Below are 14,417 nucleotides of genomic sequence, written 5' to 3'. Positions count from 1 at the left end.
CTTTTCTTTATAGGTACACAACCCCGTCTTCTCAGGAACTCTAAAGTTACCAGCTCAAAGGGGGTGTTCAAGGGAAGGAATTCAGGAATCATGGGCTCAGAACTTAGCCAATGGATCAGTTGATGACAAAGCTTTAGGGCTTAGGGTGATATGTCATACTCAGCAATTAGTATGCACCTGGAAGGTCACAATAAAAAGTGCAGCTTCCTGGACTCCATGCCCACTTACCTCTGATTAAGGACTTCTTGAGTGAATGGAGAGAGGCACTCAGGCCACCTGCTTCAGAGTTACTAAGCTTAGAGGGCCAGGGGTGGAGATGGGGAAGTAGGGATTAAGTCTTACTGCCCTGCCAGACCTTGAGCATGCTACCCTCTGGGTTCAGCCTCAGTTAGCAGTGAGGATTATAGGTGTGCGCCACTGCTCCTAGCTCATTATTATACAACCTAGGCTTAAGGGGTTTGAGAAATGATTACGTGCTAGAAGGATGGTTCGGCCTTTTCCAGAGTAAGGTTGTAAGACCTTCATGTGAGGTGTGCTCTCCCATTGCTCGGAAGAAATAACTCCTGATCTCTGAGAAGAAATGCACAGGGAAGCTGATGTCTAGCCTCACTGTTCCCCGCACCCCGACCCCCGGGGTCTCCAGTAAGCTCTGCCTGTCCTAGCACACATCCGCATACTCTGCACTCATTAAACCTCCCATAAAAATGCTCAAAATGAACTGATTATTCAGCTTTCCATTTCTTAATGAAGGCCACCATGTCATATGAAATTTATGCTAAATACACATATATTAGGCTTTTCTTTTGCTAACCTGTCTTTTGTTGCAAGGGCTGCAGTAGGGTGGAAGGAAGAGAGGTTTCTTCTTTCCCAAGTGTGGATCATTTCAGGCATACTCCCCAGGTGGTTCTGATGCAGGGTTCCACATTTTTAGATACCTACTCGGGAGAGTATTGATTCGTCTATTATTTTAAACAAGTTGGCTTTGGACAAGCCACTGACTTGAGTCTGCCCTTGTAAGTGCCCATGAAGACAGCAGCTACCCTCCTACTCTCATAGATTTGAGATAAGAGTGCAATGGTAACGGAGTCAAAATGTTTGGACCGTGTTCACGCTAGTGGGAGGCACCCTTATCCCTCTGGGCATTCTCTGATAATCCATCTTACCCCAACCCTTCTAGACACTTCCAAGTATTCACAGGAAGGAAGCCTTGCTGGGCTATCTTTGGTCTATTTGATCCAGACAGACTCACCTGACCTAACGTCCTTCCTCGACCTGTGCTACGGGACCACACACATTTCAGTCTAAGTCTTGTCAACACAAGGCTTGAGGTGACCCTCCTAATAGGCCTATATTCTCCTTGAAATATGCACAACCTGTGTCATCAGTGATCCTACTAAGGTCATTTTCCACAGTGTTACACCATCACTGGGCCATACACCATTGCCCATGTTTTTTCTCTGTGAGCCAGAACTTGTACCAGAGGGTTGGCGCACACACCCAACCTCATGCCATGGCTGTGTTCCCAGATACAGTGCGTACCTTTTGAAATTCAGAGCAATCAACTTCACATTAATCTTTACTCCTGCCTTCTATTCTGATCCTTTTGCCTAGAAGCCATTCTAAAGATTTCTACACTTTCTTGTCACATTTACCTTGAAACAAAATAATGAGAAAACTGATTCCTGCTAGAGCACACAGCCCTTGTCTTTGTGTGTGTGTGTGTGTGTGCATTTTTTGTTTTGTTATTAAGATTTATTTTTATGTTTAAATTATGTGTGTGCAAGAAAATGGTGTTGAGTCCCCTGGAGCTGGAGTTTACGAAGGACTCTGAGTCACCCAGTATGGGTGCTGGGAACCAAACCCTGGTCTTCTGCAAGAGCAATGTACGTTCTGAGCCATTGCTTCACTCTCTGTTATTGCTATGTGGCCCAGGTTGCTTCAAAGTCATGATGTTCCTGCCTCAGTCCCTGAGAGTGCTGGGGTTACAGATTGGTTACATGTGTACCTCCACATGTGACTGTTGCTTTCCTCTTCTTCCTTCTCCCCTGTCTCCTTTACTTCATTTCTTCTTCTTTTTTGCTTGAGATAGAATCTTGGTATGTAGCTCAGGCTGACCTCAAACTCACTGTGTAATCTAAACAGAGTACTAAACCCTTAATTCTCTTTCTGGCCCAAGTGCTGGGTTTACAGGTCTGTACCACAATGTCCAGATTTCCCTGGTCTTTTGGATATATTGGATGGCCGATCTCTATGACTTTTACCTGTATTCATATTGTACAATGTCTTCAGCATGTGTAGTGTGTATTTGCAGTCACACTGTCCCTTGTAAAGAGCAACAAAAGGCATGATTGCTGTCTAAGGCCTCACAATTTTTTCTCTTGTCTGTTCTCTTTCTCATTCATTATTTATTCAATAATGAGTATAGATAGATCGGTAGATAGATAGACAGATAGATAGGTAGACAGACAAATAGATAGATAATAGATAGTAATCCAGTGCAGGCTTTGCTCATGTTAGACAAATGATGTATTACAGAGCTATGTGCAGCCCAACAAATAGTTTTGAAGTACTTGATATATACCAAGTGCTGGATAGATGACGGCTCAGAACTGATGAGGTTTCTTTCCTTATGGACTGTGTGTTATAATTGGGAAGTTAATAAATAAGTGAATAAAAAAGTTCAAGATTAAATTCTTTAGTGTTATGCAGAGTGACTAGAGAAAAAAAATTCAGGGAGGGAACTGCATCAGTCACTTCACACCATTATAACCAAATTAACCCTACAGAAACAACATGGGAGAAGAGAGCCATTGTAGCACCCCAACCCCCGTCTAGTGCTTCTAGCCAGGAACTAAGCATACTAACCACAGCCTGTTCCCCAATGGCTTTCACATTCAGTCCAAAGTAGAAGTGATAGTTGAACTGATATTGAAGGAGAGTGTCATTCCACAAGCTTCCTCCTGGTGGTTTCTGTATTTTCTAGTAGAAAATGAGATCCTTACTCATGGACTCTGATGATAATGTTATTATAAGGCCCTGCCATCATAGCCCATCAAGATGAATACTCAGAGTGGGGTAAAGGGAGGGCCTGGTTAAGGTATATAGGAGAGTAGGAAAGTGGCATCTCATTAAGCGTATGTTACGTCATCCATCAGAAAGAGCACACTGAGCAAGGAGGCCTCAATAAGATGAGTCTCTTGGTATGTCACCTTCATTACTGGTTAGTGTTTGCCAATTTGATATAAACTTGAGTCACTCAGGAAGAGGGAGGCTCAGCTGAGGAATTTTCTCCATCATATTGGCCTGTAGTCATGTCTACGGGGGCAGTTTCTTGCTTAAAAATTGATGTGGGAGGACCCTGCCCACTATGGATAATGCCACCGCTGGGCAAGTGGTTCTGGGCTGTAGACCCTATCCATAGAAGAGTGTTGTTTAGTGGAAATAATCTGGAAAGTTGTGGGCTAAAATAAACCTTTCCTCCTCAAGTTGCTTTTGGTCATGGTGTTTATCATGTGCAATAGAAAACAAACTAGGACGAGGCTAAGCTGGACTGTAGAGAAAGAACATATGAGAAAAGACGAGAAGAGGAAAAGGCGGGTGGGGGGACTGGGACGAGCAAGCAGGGTTACTCTTGACACGTGTGACCTTTGCTTGCTTTCTGACTTCAGGCATCTAAAACACATACTCATTCTGTGCCCAGTGACTATTTTTACTTATTTGCCACTCTGTTTTGTGAATGTTTTCATTACGTGTACACACACACACACACACACACACACACATGCACACACACACACACACAGAGTTTTCTTTATTTTCTATTGGTCCCATAGTTTCTGTCACACATAATACTTGTTCTTCATGACAGACGTTGTCCCACAGAATGATTTTCTGTCTGGTAACAAGTCCTTATCTTCACTGCTTTCTTTGGAACACTGATCCAGAGACGTCTGAACTTATGTCTTCTGAACTGTAGACCCTAGGACTCCAAATAAAATCTTTTTGTTGTTGTGGTGGTGGTGGTGGTTTAGATGGGTCAACAACAGTTAAAACAGCAGTTAAAATTGAGCTTGTTGGGCTCACTACATTACTGAAATAAATTTTAATGTAATTTTTTGGTTTTGTTTGTATGTTTGTTTTGAGACAGGTTTTTGTTTTTGTTTGTTTGTTTGTTTGCTTCTGTGCAGCCTTGGCTGTCCTGGACTCCCTTTGTAGACTAGGCTGGCCTCAAACTCACAGAGATCTACCTGCCTCTGACTCTCTGAATGCTAGGATTTACCCTAGGTTTGCCTTTTATGCTTTTTAATGTGATTACAAAACAACTTAAAACTCACATGTAGCTCACAGAATATTTCCACTAAATAGTGTTGTTCTAAGGATAATTTCTTCTCCAACTCAGCTTGCAAGCTTTGACTATAGAGTTGGGAAGGCACGCATTGTGGGGCAAAGCTGTAATGCCAGCACTTGGGAAGGCTTGGGCCCTGTGGCTTGCTCAGCCAGCTTTCTTATGCAATTCAGACTAGCTGCCCAGGGGTGATACTGCCCCTGCCCCCCACGATCTGGGTCCTCCTATATCAGTCAATAATCAAGAATGCCTTGCAGGATGGCTTACAGGCAATCTGATGAAGGCACTGTCTCAACTGAAGCTCCTTTTGGACAGATAACTCAGGCTTGTATCCAGATAAAGACCTAACCGGGACAGGCCTCAAACTTAAGTTTTGTTATAATGATTTTGTTTTGTTTTAACATTTTTTTTAATTGGGGAGAGAGAGAGAGAGAGAGAGAGAGAGAGAGAGAGAGAGAGAGAGAGAGAGAGAGAGAGAGAGAAAGAGAGAGAAAGAGAGAGAGAGAGGAGATCAGAAGACAGCTTGCAGGGGTCAGTTTTCTCTTTCTACCATGGAAGTCCTGTGGATGGAAGTCAGGCCTTCAGGCTTGGTAGCAGGCACCTTTCCCATGTCTATTGCCCGTGGCCTCAAACTTGAGATCCTCCCATCTCAGTCTCCAGAGTGCTGGGATTACAGGCATGCACCACCATCCCTGAATTGAAATTTTCTTTTGCACTTGTTTACATTATGAAATTTCTCTGTTATTTTCACACAACTGTAATCATTATAAAGGTTACTGAGATATTTTACATTGTTTATGTCAGATCCAAAGGAAACTCTATTTTCCCAAATTACAAAAGGCAGAAGGGACACCTGGCCATATCAGTGGTACCTGTTGGCATACCAAAGTGCAGTCTGGCCTCCAGACGCCCTCAGCATCACTAGAACCTGTTACACATTGCAAAGTCCATGTTTACATCCCAGCTCCCCTCCTCTAAGTTTCCCCAGCTCACTGGCTTCCCTCCCCACAGCTACTCCTCCTTATAACCCTACTATTTCTGCTATACTGTTTCTTTTTCTCCCTTTCTCTCCCTCTCTCCATCTCCTTCCTCCTCCCCGCACCCTCTCTGTTCTCTGCTCTGCCTCCTGCTCCTGTTTCTCTCATGGTCAAGTCTAGTCCTCTGACCATGTTTAGTCTGCTATTTTCTCTCTCTGCTCTGGTCTCTTCCAGATGCCTCTGACTATTCTCTCTCATATGTACAATAATATCCTTCCCCTTATCCATACCACGGAATGGTCATATTGTCAGTTCATACATCTTTGACATAGAGCCTGTGTTATACATGTTTAATTTTCCAACAAACTAACCACATTTCAAGTGCCTACTAGTCACATGTGGCTAGCAGATTCCTATCAATCAGTGAAATCTTTTTTTTAGATAAAGTTTTTTTTATTAATTCATTTGTATTATATCTCAAGTGTTATCCCATCCCTTGTATCCTCTCATTCCTCCCTCCCTCCCACTTTTCCCCTTACTCCCCTCCCCTATGACTGTTCCTGAGGAGGACTTCCTCCCCCTGTATATGCTCATAGGGTATCAAGTCTCTTCTTGGTAGCCTGCTATCCTTCCTCTGAGTGCCACCAGGTCTCCCCATCAGGGGGAAGTGGTCAAATATGAGGCACCAGAGTTCATGTGAAAGTCAGTCCCCACTCTCCACTCAACTGTGGAGAATGTCCTGTCCACTGGCTAGATCTGGGTAGAGGTTTGATGTTTACTGCATGTATTGTCCTTGGTTGGTGGTTTAGTTTGTCAGTGAAATCTTATGAGGTACATGAATGAGCCAAAGTGAAAGAAAGACTAAATCTCAAATACAGGGACATTGCTTAGTTTATGAAGCTTTTGCGAGTTGGTATAAGAGCAAAATAATAAAAATAATACATTTTTCTTTAAGGTGATATTTTCAGATTTTAGAATTTGAGACTGTCTGCCAAAGCCAAATGCTTTTCACAGAAACAAATGCTTATGAAATTATAATAATTGATGAGTCTTACTCTTCTTAATGCTATTCTTAATGTTGCTAAATAAAGTGATAATAACAGTAGTGTTTCTCTCACTGGAAAAAAATTTTACTGGACCATGAAACCCAAATAGCAGAAAATCCCTACTTTACAGAACACCTCGTCTCCATTAGTCTGTTTAATCATTACAACTATAGATGTATTGCTTGTTTATTCTTAGAACTCTGTGTGTGTGTGTGTGTGTGTGTGTGTGTGTGTGTGTGTGTGTGTGAGAGAGAGAGAGAGAGAGAGAGAGAGAGAGAGAGAGAGAGAGAAGAACCTTTTTCCTCTATGCTTCTAGCTTCTCTAGATGGAGATTAAATGGACAGAATCACAAAAGAAAATCAGACTTTTAAATATCTTTTTATTTATTTATTTTTTTGTTTTGTTTTTCAAGACAAGGTTTTTCTCTGTAGATCAGTCTGACCTCGAACTCACAGCATTCTGCATGCCTCTGCCTCCTGAGTGCTGGGATTACAGGCAAGCGCCACCATGCCTGACTGAACACCAGACTCTTAACACCTGCAGATGTGCACACGGACCCTCAGTACTCAACTAAGAGTGGAATTCAGAGCCATCTGTGTCATCTGAACAGAGGCTACTTTGTAGAGAAGTAGCAAGACAAAGGTGAAGGGTGTGGGTTTTATTTCACTTCATTTTATTTTGTGTGCATGGTATTTGCCTGCATGTGTGTTTGTGCATCATGTGTGTCCTTATTGTGCACAGAGTCAGAGCAGGACACCTGAAGCTCTGGGACTGGAGTTACCACTGGTTGTGAGCCACCATGAGGGGCTGGGATAGAACCTGGGTTCTCTGCAGGAGCACCAAGTGCTCTCAACTGCTGAGCCATTTCTCCAGCTCCTTGTTGAAACAAGAACAGAATGTAATCCATTATAGTCTGGAGCTCACTGTGTAGCTTGTCCAGGAAATCCCCCTGCCTCAATGTCCAAGTGCTAGGATTATAGGCGCCGGACACTGTATGAACAGATAGGGGGGTTGGGGCTTTTAGGGGCAGCAAATCCTGGGAAGACTAATCTATTAGGCAGACTAACAAGAGATAAGAAGTGTTTCCATAAGATCTGCTATGTAGATTTCTCCCTGTGCCATCTCTGAGCCAACAAAAGCCTTTAATGATTAAAAGCCGGGGCTTTCTTTGAGGCAAATGAGTGTTTGGGAAGAATAGACAGACAAATGCTTGTGCTTTTTCTCAGTTGTTTCAGCTCAAAACAGCCACTGTGAGAAAATGGGGTACTTGGGGATAGTCCGCTCTATCAAGACAGTTGCATGTTCGGAAAAGTTGCAAGTTCAGACTACAGGATATTTCTTCCCAAAACTACTGAGAGGGACTTGTTGACCTGGTGCTTCATCATACCCCAAAGAAGGAAGTAGTCTATAAAACCACAGACAGCCATGGAAACTTAGAAACCAGTACCAATGCCTCATTTTAAACTAATACTTAGCTTTCACACAATCCAACAGCTATCTTTCGGTGTCTCTGTCTGTGTCTCTCTGTCTGTGTCTTTGTCTCTGTCTCTCTGTCTCTGTCTCTCTCTGTCTCTGTCTCTCTCTGACTGTCTCCCTCCCTCCCTCCCTCCCTCCCTCCCTCCTTCCCTCCCTCCCTCCCTCCTTCCCTCCCTCCCTCCCTCCCTCCCTCTCTGTCCTTATCTCTCCAAGCTTCAGTGGTCTTGCTCTGTAGCTCACAGTGGACTGAGATTCATGGCAGTCCCCTGCCTCAGCATATGGAGTGAAGGAATACATCATGAGTCATCACGCCAAGCGACACTGTTTCTTTAGCCACCTTTAGCCTACAAGAGCTGCTGAGTTTCTTGGCCTTACATGACTTTGACACTTAGAAAAGTGTGGTCAATTATGTCATAACATATCAGTGCTCCCGGGTGTGGTAGCATACACTTACCAGCCCAGCACTATGGAAAGCTGAGGCAGGAGGATCGTGAGATGGAACGGAACTGGGCCGCGTAGCAAGACTGTCTAAAACAACAAGAAAAAAGTATTCAGTGTGGTGTTATTTTGGAACTGGAAACATCCCATTCCTTATCAAACTCCTATTTATTTGTTTATTTGGGTTTAAAAAACATTTATTTTTACTCATGTGTGCCTGTGTTTTAGTATGAATGTATGTCATATGTGCTCAGGTACCTTGAGAGGCCAGAAGAGGACACTGGATGTCCTGGAGTTGAGGTGACTGGCAGTTGTGAACCAGTGGACGTGTGTACTTTGAACCCAGTGTGGCTCCTCTGGAGGAGCAATATTGCCCCTAACCTAGCCATCTCGCTAGCCCTCATTTTCCTGTTCTTTGTTTGGCTTTATTTTTGAAGCCGGCTCTCATAAATCCTAGACGCTGGCTTCTGACTGCCTGTATAGTCCATAATAACTATGGGCTGCCTGAGTGCTGGGAGTACAGGCTTGCACAAGCTGTCATGCCTGGGTTTATGGAGTGCTGGAGGTTGGGTCCAGGACTTCATGTGTGCACTTGCATGCACACTTGTGTGTGTGAAGGGCACTTGAGGGTGTGTAAAATTTTCGTTTACGTCTCAGGCACATTCACCTTTTTGTTCGAGACAGGTTTCTCTTTGGATCAGAGCATCAGTAAGTTAGGTGGTCTAGCTGGCTAGCAAGCTTCTGGGGATCGGCCAATGTCTGCTTCATGCTCAGCCTTTGCCAGGATGGATGGATGGAAGGAACTGGACCTTGTGCTCGTTTTCTATGTGAGTTGTAGGGATCTGATCTCCACACCTTCACATGAGCCAGGCAAGCGCTTTGCCGGCTGAACCATCGCCTCAGCGCCACACCTGTAAACTCCCAAGCTTTCAACCTCGATTTAGTCAGTCAGACTCCCTTAAAGCTTGCGTGTTCCTTCACAAACTATCTCCATTCTTTAAAGTACCATTTTTGCTCTCTGACAGAACTTATTATTTGGGCATATTCAACCATTTCTCCAAGGCGTACTAGTGGATGATTGGTTTTAGAAGCCAAGGTCTCAGTGCTAGGGATACCCTTTAATAGTGTAGCATCAGGATTCCTATCCCAGTTGTCAGAGTTAAGGACTAAATGTATAAATGTGAACTTGTACATATATGCAACATCTTAACATTCTTATTTATGCCCATAGCTCATCTATATGGGAAGCCATGTGTTTACAGTGAGACCTTCATTTCCAACCTGATACAATATATACTTCTTAGTCCGCTCTCTTTGTATATGTATCATTTTCCAGCCCCAGTCTATAAGTTTTTTTTTTAATGTATTTGATCAGTGGTTCTCAACCTTCCTAATGCTGTGACTCTTTCATACACTTCCTCATGTTGTTTTGTTGCTGCTTTATAGCTGTATTAAAATTATAAAATTATGTTGCTGCTGCTTCATAACTGTATTTTTGCTACTGTTATGAATCTTAATGTAAATATCTGCTATGCAACCCTACATGGGTCTGGACCCACAGGTTGAGAACCACTTCCCCAGATGTTCACAGACACCTGTTTCCACTGGTATCTCCTCCTCTGAACAGGTCTTCTCCCAACACTGGAGATCGGATACCTTGTAGCAGGCTGGCTGTTCCCTACCAAGAGAACGGCATTCACCTTAGGCTTTAACACCCCAGGCCACAACCTATCCATTTGTTTTCCAGTATTTATAACACATTTTAATTTCAGCGAGCATATTTCCAATTCCCCTCAGGTTATTTTTTTAAATGTTAATATTTATTTGTTTTATGTGTATGATTGTTTTGCTCACTTACATGTTGTGTATCATGTACACTCATGGTGCCTGAGGAGGTCAGAGAAAAGAAGGCTTGGATTCCCTGCACCTGGAGTTGTGAGTGGTTGTAAGCCACCATATTGGTGCTGGGAACTGAACCTAGGTCCTCTGCAAGAGCAAGAATACTCTTACCACTGAGCCATCTCCTCAGCCCTGATTTTAGAATCTTCTTTCTTCTCCTTTTAAACGGATTACCGCTCTTGCTTCATGGAACATTTTTTTCTCTTATATCTCTGATGATAGTAATTGCAATAATAATTCATTTTTATTCAGCCTTCCCCCACTGTTTATGTTTGGTGGCCTTTCTCTATCCTGTTGAAGGTTCCCTCACACTTGGTGTTTAGCTTTTTGTTCCAAGAAGAATAACTGACCAGAATTTTGGGTGGGAACTGGAGATGCTTCATAATAAACGGGCAAGCGGTTAGATGTAAGTTTCAGAAAAAACAATGGCTGCTTTCAATATGTATCTTCCAAATATTTCACAGAACATGTTTTGCTAAGAAACCACTCCTTATTTATCAGAAATTCACCTGTCTTTCTTCATCCTGTTTTTAATCGTTAAACTGCCCATTTTATACTTAACCTCTAGATCGGCTCTATACACACTTTCCACAGTGCCGCTGTTTCCAGACCCGCCTCTGCAAGTCCCAGCGGCCCACGTATCTGGGGGCTCTGAGAACACTTGACTTGCTCTTTCCACAGACTTGAATTTTAGCTGTCTCTGAATATATGTCTTTTTTCACTTGCTGTGTCTTTGTCTGCTGTTCTCTTTATCGTTGGGAGCTTCTGCTGTCTAGAAGCTGCTCTGCTGAGTCAGTTTGGTGGGAAGAAAGATAACCCTGAGTGTCCACTCTGCTGTGTGATCTTTTCTGTGGCGAAGAGCATTTCTTCTCCATTTGTTTTCTTGTCTCCAGCATGCTGGAGACTTCAGTGCCCCAGGAAAGGGAATCTAGACTAATCTAGGATTGTCCTTTGTCTTTTCCCCTCTGCCCTCAATGAGGGACCAAAGGTGGCCCTGAAGTGAGCTCCTCGGGCCCCTCCAAACTTCTGGTTTTGCCACTTCACAGCTCCCTAAGGAGTGCTGGAACGCTGTGCTATGACTCTTCAGGGTGAAGTAGGTGACTTTTTAAAAATGTAATTGTCTGTTTTATTAATTCAAATTTTATAAATAATTTTAATATTTGTGTGTGATATATACACACAGTACACATACATATAAAACTCTAAAACAGGATTTTATCATTGTACTCTCTTGGTATTCTCTTTAAAAAATTTTTAATTTGTTTACTTTACATCCCGATTGTAGCCCACTCCCTCTTTGACTCTGATCCCAACCTCCCTCCCTCATACCCTCTCCCTCCCTCCCCTAGTCCTCACAGAGGAAGAGGATGCAGGCAGTCCAGATGAGACTTGACAGGCTGAGGTCAGATGTTAGGGGAGGAAGGCTCCCCTTCCTGAAGTAGGTGACTTTTAAACCTAGCCCTTTCCCCATGTCTGTGGCTTAGAACAGTGGATTTAGATAAGGGAGGGGTTTGCTCTTTTTATTGCCTTACAGTAAGTACTGTTTGCTCACAACAATCCTTCTGACAAAAGTTCTTAAGTTGGTAATGGATACCTGAGTCATTTATTAAGCAGAGGGCAGACAGTCTCAAGTCCAGAGAACCTTGGTCTTTGCCCAGTTCCTCAGACACACCCTCTGAGGTGACCCTACGGAAGTTTAGAAAGAAAGAAAGAAAGAAAGAAAGAAACCAAACCAAACCAAACCAAAAACCCAAAAAACAAAAACAAAAACAAAAGAAAAAAAAAAGAAAAGAAAAAACCCAACAACAACAACAACAAAAACAACAACAACCCACAAACCTTTCTTTAAAAAGTCTTTTATTAATTATTATTGTTGTTATTAAAGTCAAGCCATTCTGTTGTAAGTGAACAAGTTACTACATGTGACAACTGAGGTAGGCAATAGGCAATAACACTCAGGCTGCTAATCACTGCAGGCTAGGAAGAGAAATAAGTAGCAAGAATGGGGCAAGAGTAGCCTCAGGGCTCACTAGACACTACCTTGTTTTTCAGCTCATGAAATACTTGTAGCTAGCAAGTGGTGTCACGGGTATGGAAATTCACATTTGTCAGACACTGCTTCCCACAGAGAGCCCTAGATCCTCTTTGAATTAAGGGTTTAAAAGGTCCAGCTGGCAGGACCAGAGTCCCTGTGGTCCCAGTTACATAGGAAGCTGAGGTGGGAAAAATCAACTGAACGGTGGAGTTGGAGAACAGCCTGAACTACATAGTGAGATTCCCTATCTCAACAACAACAACAACAACAAAACCCACCCACAAACAAACAGACAAACAAACAAACAAAGCCTCATAGGTCTGTACTTATTCTAAAAGGCATATAGTAAAACCAAAGAGTTTTCTGCAGAAGGCAATTTCCATTTCTGTTTTCCAAATATGTTTCCCCATCATCAGTCACTTTTCTAGCAAATATTGCAGAGCCGTGTGACTAGAGAGGTTTATTTTGGTGGAGAGATGAAGTAACTCCCAGGCGTGAACTTGATGTTAGTATAAACTGAGCAAAGTTACGGACGGAGATGTGGTAGTGATGGAGGCAAAAATTAGAGTGCTTTCTTGGGTTAGGTCCACAGTTAAAGTGGATTGACTGTGGGATATGCATGTGTGTTGAGGGTGAAAGCCAGGAACCTGAGCTAGGCACGAGCTCTACTACTGAGCTACATCCCAGCCCCACTGATACACTCTTTCAAAGTGGGCAAGCTTTAGAAAACCCAGAATATCTCTCCCCTGGATGAAAAAACAACCACATCAAAGCTTGGTGGGACTGAGGACGGAGCCTGTCAGCCCTCTGGATAGGGAGGGAGTAGAGAGAAATGCTTCCCCTTTCCGGGGAGGAAGGGCGGGATGGGATGGGCATCCGCGTCTGCCACTCCAAGGTAGCCTGGAAGAGCCAGGCAACACTAGAGCTTTATGTCCATTTTAATTGTTTAGCTGTCTCATCCTAGCAATGGACTGTCAGTTAATCTCTTTTATACAGTAATAAAAGGTACATAAAATGTTATTGCTACTTCCTGTCCAAGGCCCCTCCCCAGCATGAATGTTAGTGAGGTAAGTTTTACTCAGGGAGGTTGGCAGTTTTGTCAGAGGACAGAGGACATCCTGACAGTTCCGCAGCAGACAGCACAAAAAACACGTAGGCCCAAACTCTCTCAAGAGTATATCTTGAATAAAGAACAGCTTGGGTAACTAGGCTATTGATTTGCTTGTTTCTTTATTTATGTATTTACTTTTGAGGCCCATATACCTGCTTGTAGGGGTTAAAGCACTGTAAATAGAGAAATGGGTGACTAGCACATAATGTAATTTTATTTGAATTTAAAATATTTTTGGAAAACTTCAAAACCTATAGTGTAAACTTGTTTTTTTTTTTTAATTTTAATGATTTAAACTCTAATTACAAGTATGCATTAAAATTTCATTAAAACAAAACAAAATGATAAAAACGGGCATTCCATGTGTAATCTAAGCTACATAGGTTTGCATTGACTGGGTCTCTCCATGTTGCTCGGGTTAGTCTTAAAATCACTGGCTCAAAGCATCTTTCTGCCTCAGCCTCCTGAGTAGCTGGGACTATAAACGTGTGGACCACGGTAACCAAAGCATGAGCTTTTTTTTTTTTTTTAAACATTCTTTAAAATGTTTCTATGTGTTGGGGGTGGGGGTGGGGGAAGTGTGTGGACAGCAGGATCTTATATATCCCAGGCTGGTCCCTAACGCCTTTGTAACTAAGGAGGACATTGAACTGATCGCCCTTCCTCCACCCCACAAGTGCTGACGCTACTGCCATGTACCTCACACTCGGTTTCACATAGGGTTTTTTTGTTTTGTTTTGTTTTTGAGACGGTGATCTTGCTCTGCAGCCCAGGCTAGCTTCAAACTTTCCGACTGCCCTCAGCCTCCATCAGCTTGAGTTTTGGAAACAGGTTTATGTAATGATGCCTTTGAATCCTTTCCAGTGACAGTGAGATCCGGATTGTCCCCGAAAAGCGACGGTGCAACAAGTGATTCCCAATTTCTGCCACGTGACCCTGGTGTGACCTTTCCGGTGTGTTTGACTTCTTTTTTTTTTTTTGGGTTTTTTTTTTTTTTTTTTTTTTTTTGGTTTTTTGAGACAGGGTTTCTCTGTGTAGCCTTGGCTGTCCTGGACTCACTTTGTAGACCAGGCTGGCCTCGAACTCACAG

Source organism: Acomys minous (assembly GCF_964271855.1).
Source record: "Acomys minous genome assembly, chromosome: 8".
Lineage (NCBI taxonomy): Eukaryota > Metazoa > Chordata > Mammalia > Rodentia > Muridae > Acomys > Acomys minous.
The sequence above is the reverse complement of the archived record's forward strand: the minus strand, read 5'-3'. Positions refer to the sequence as shown.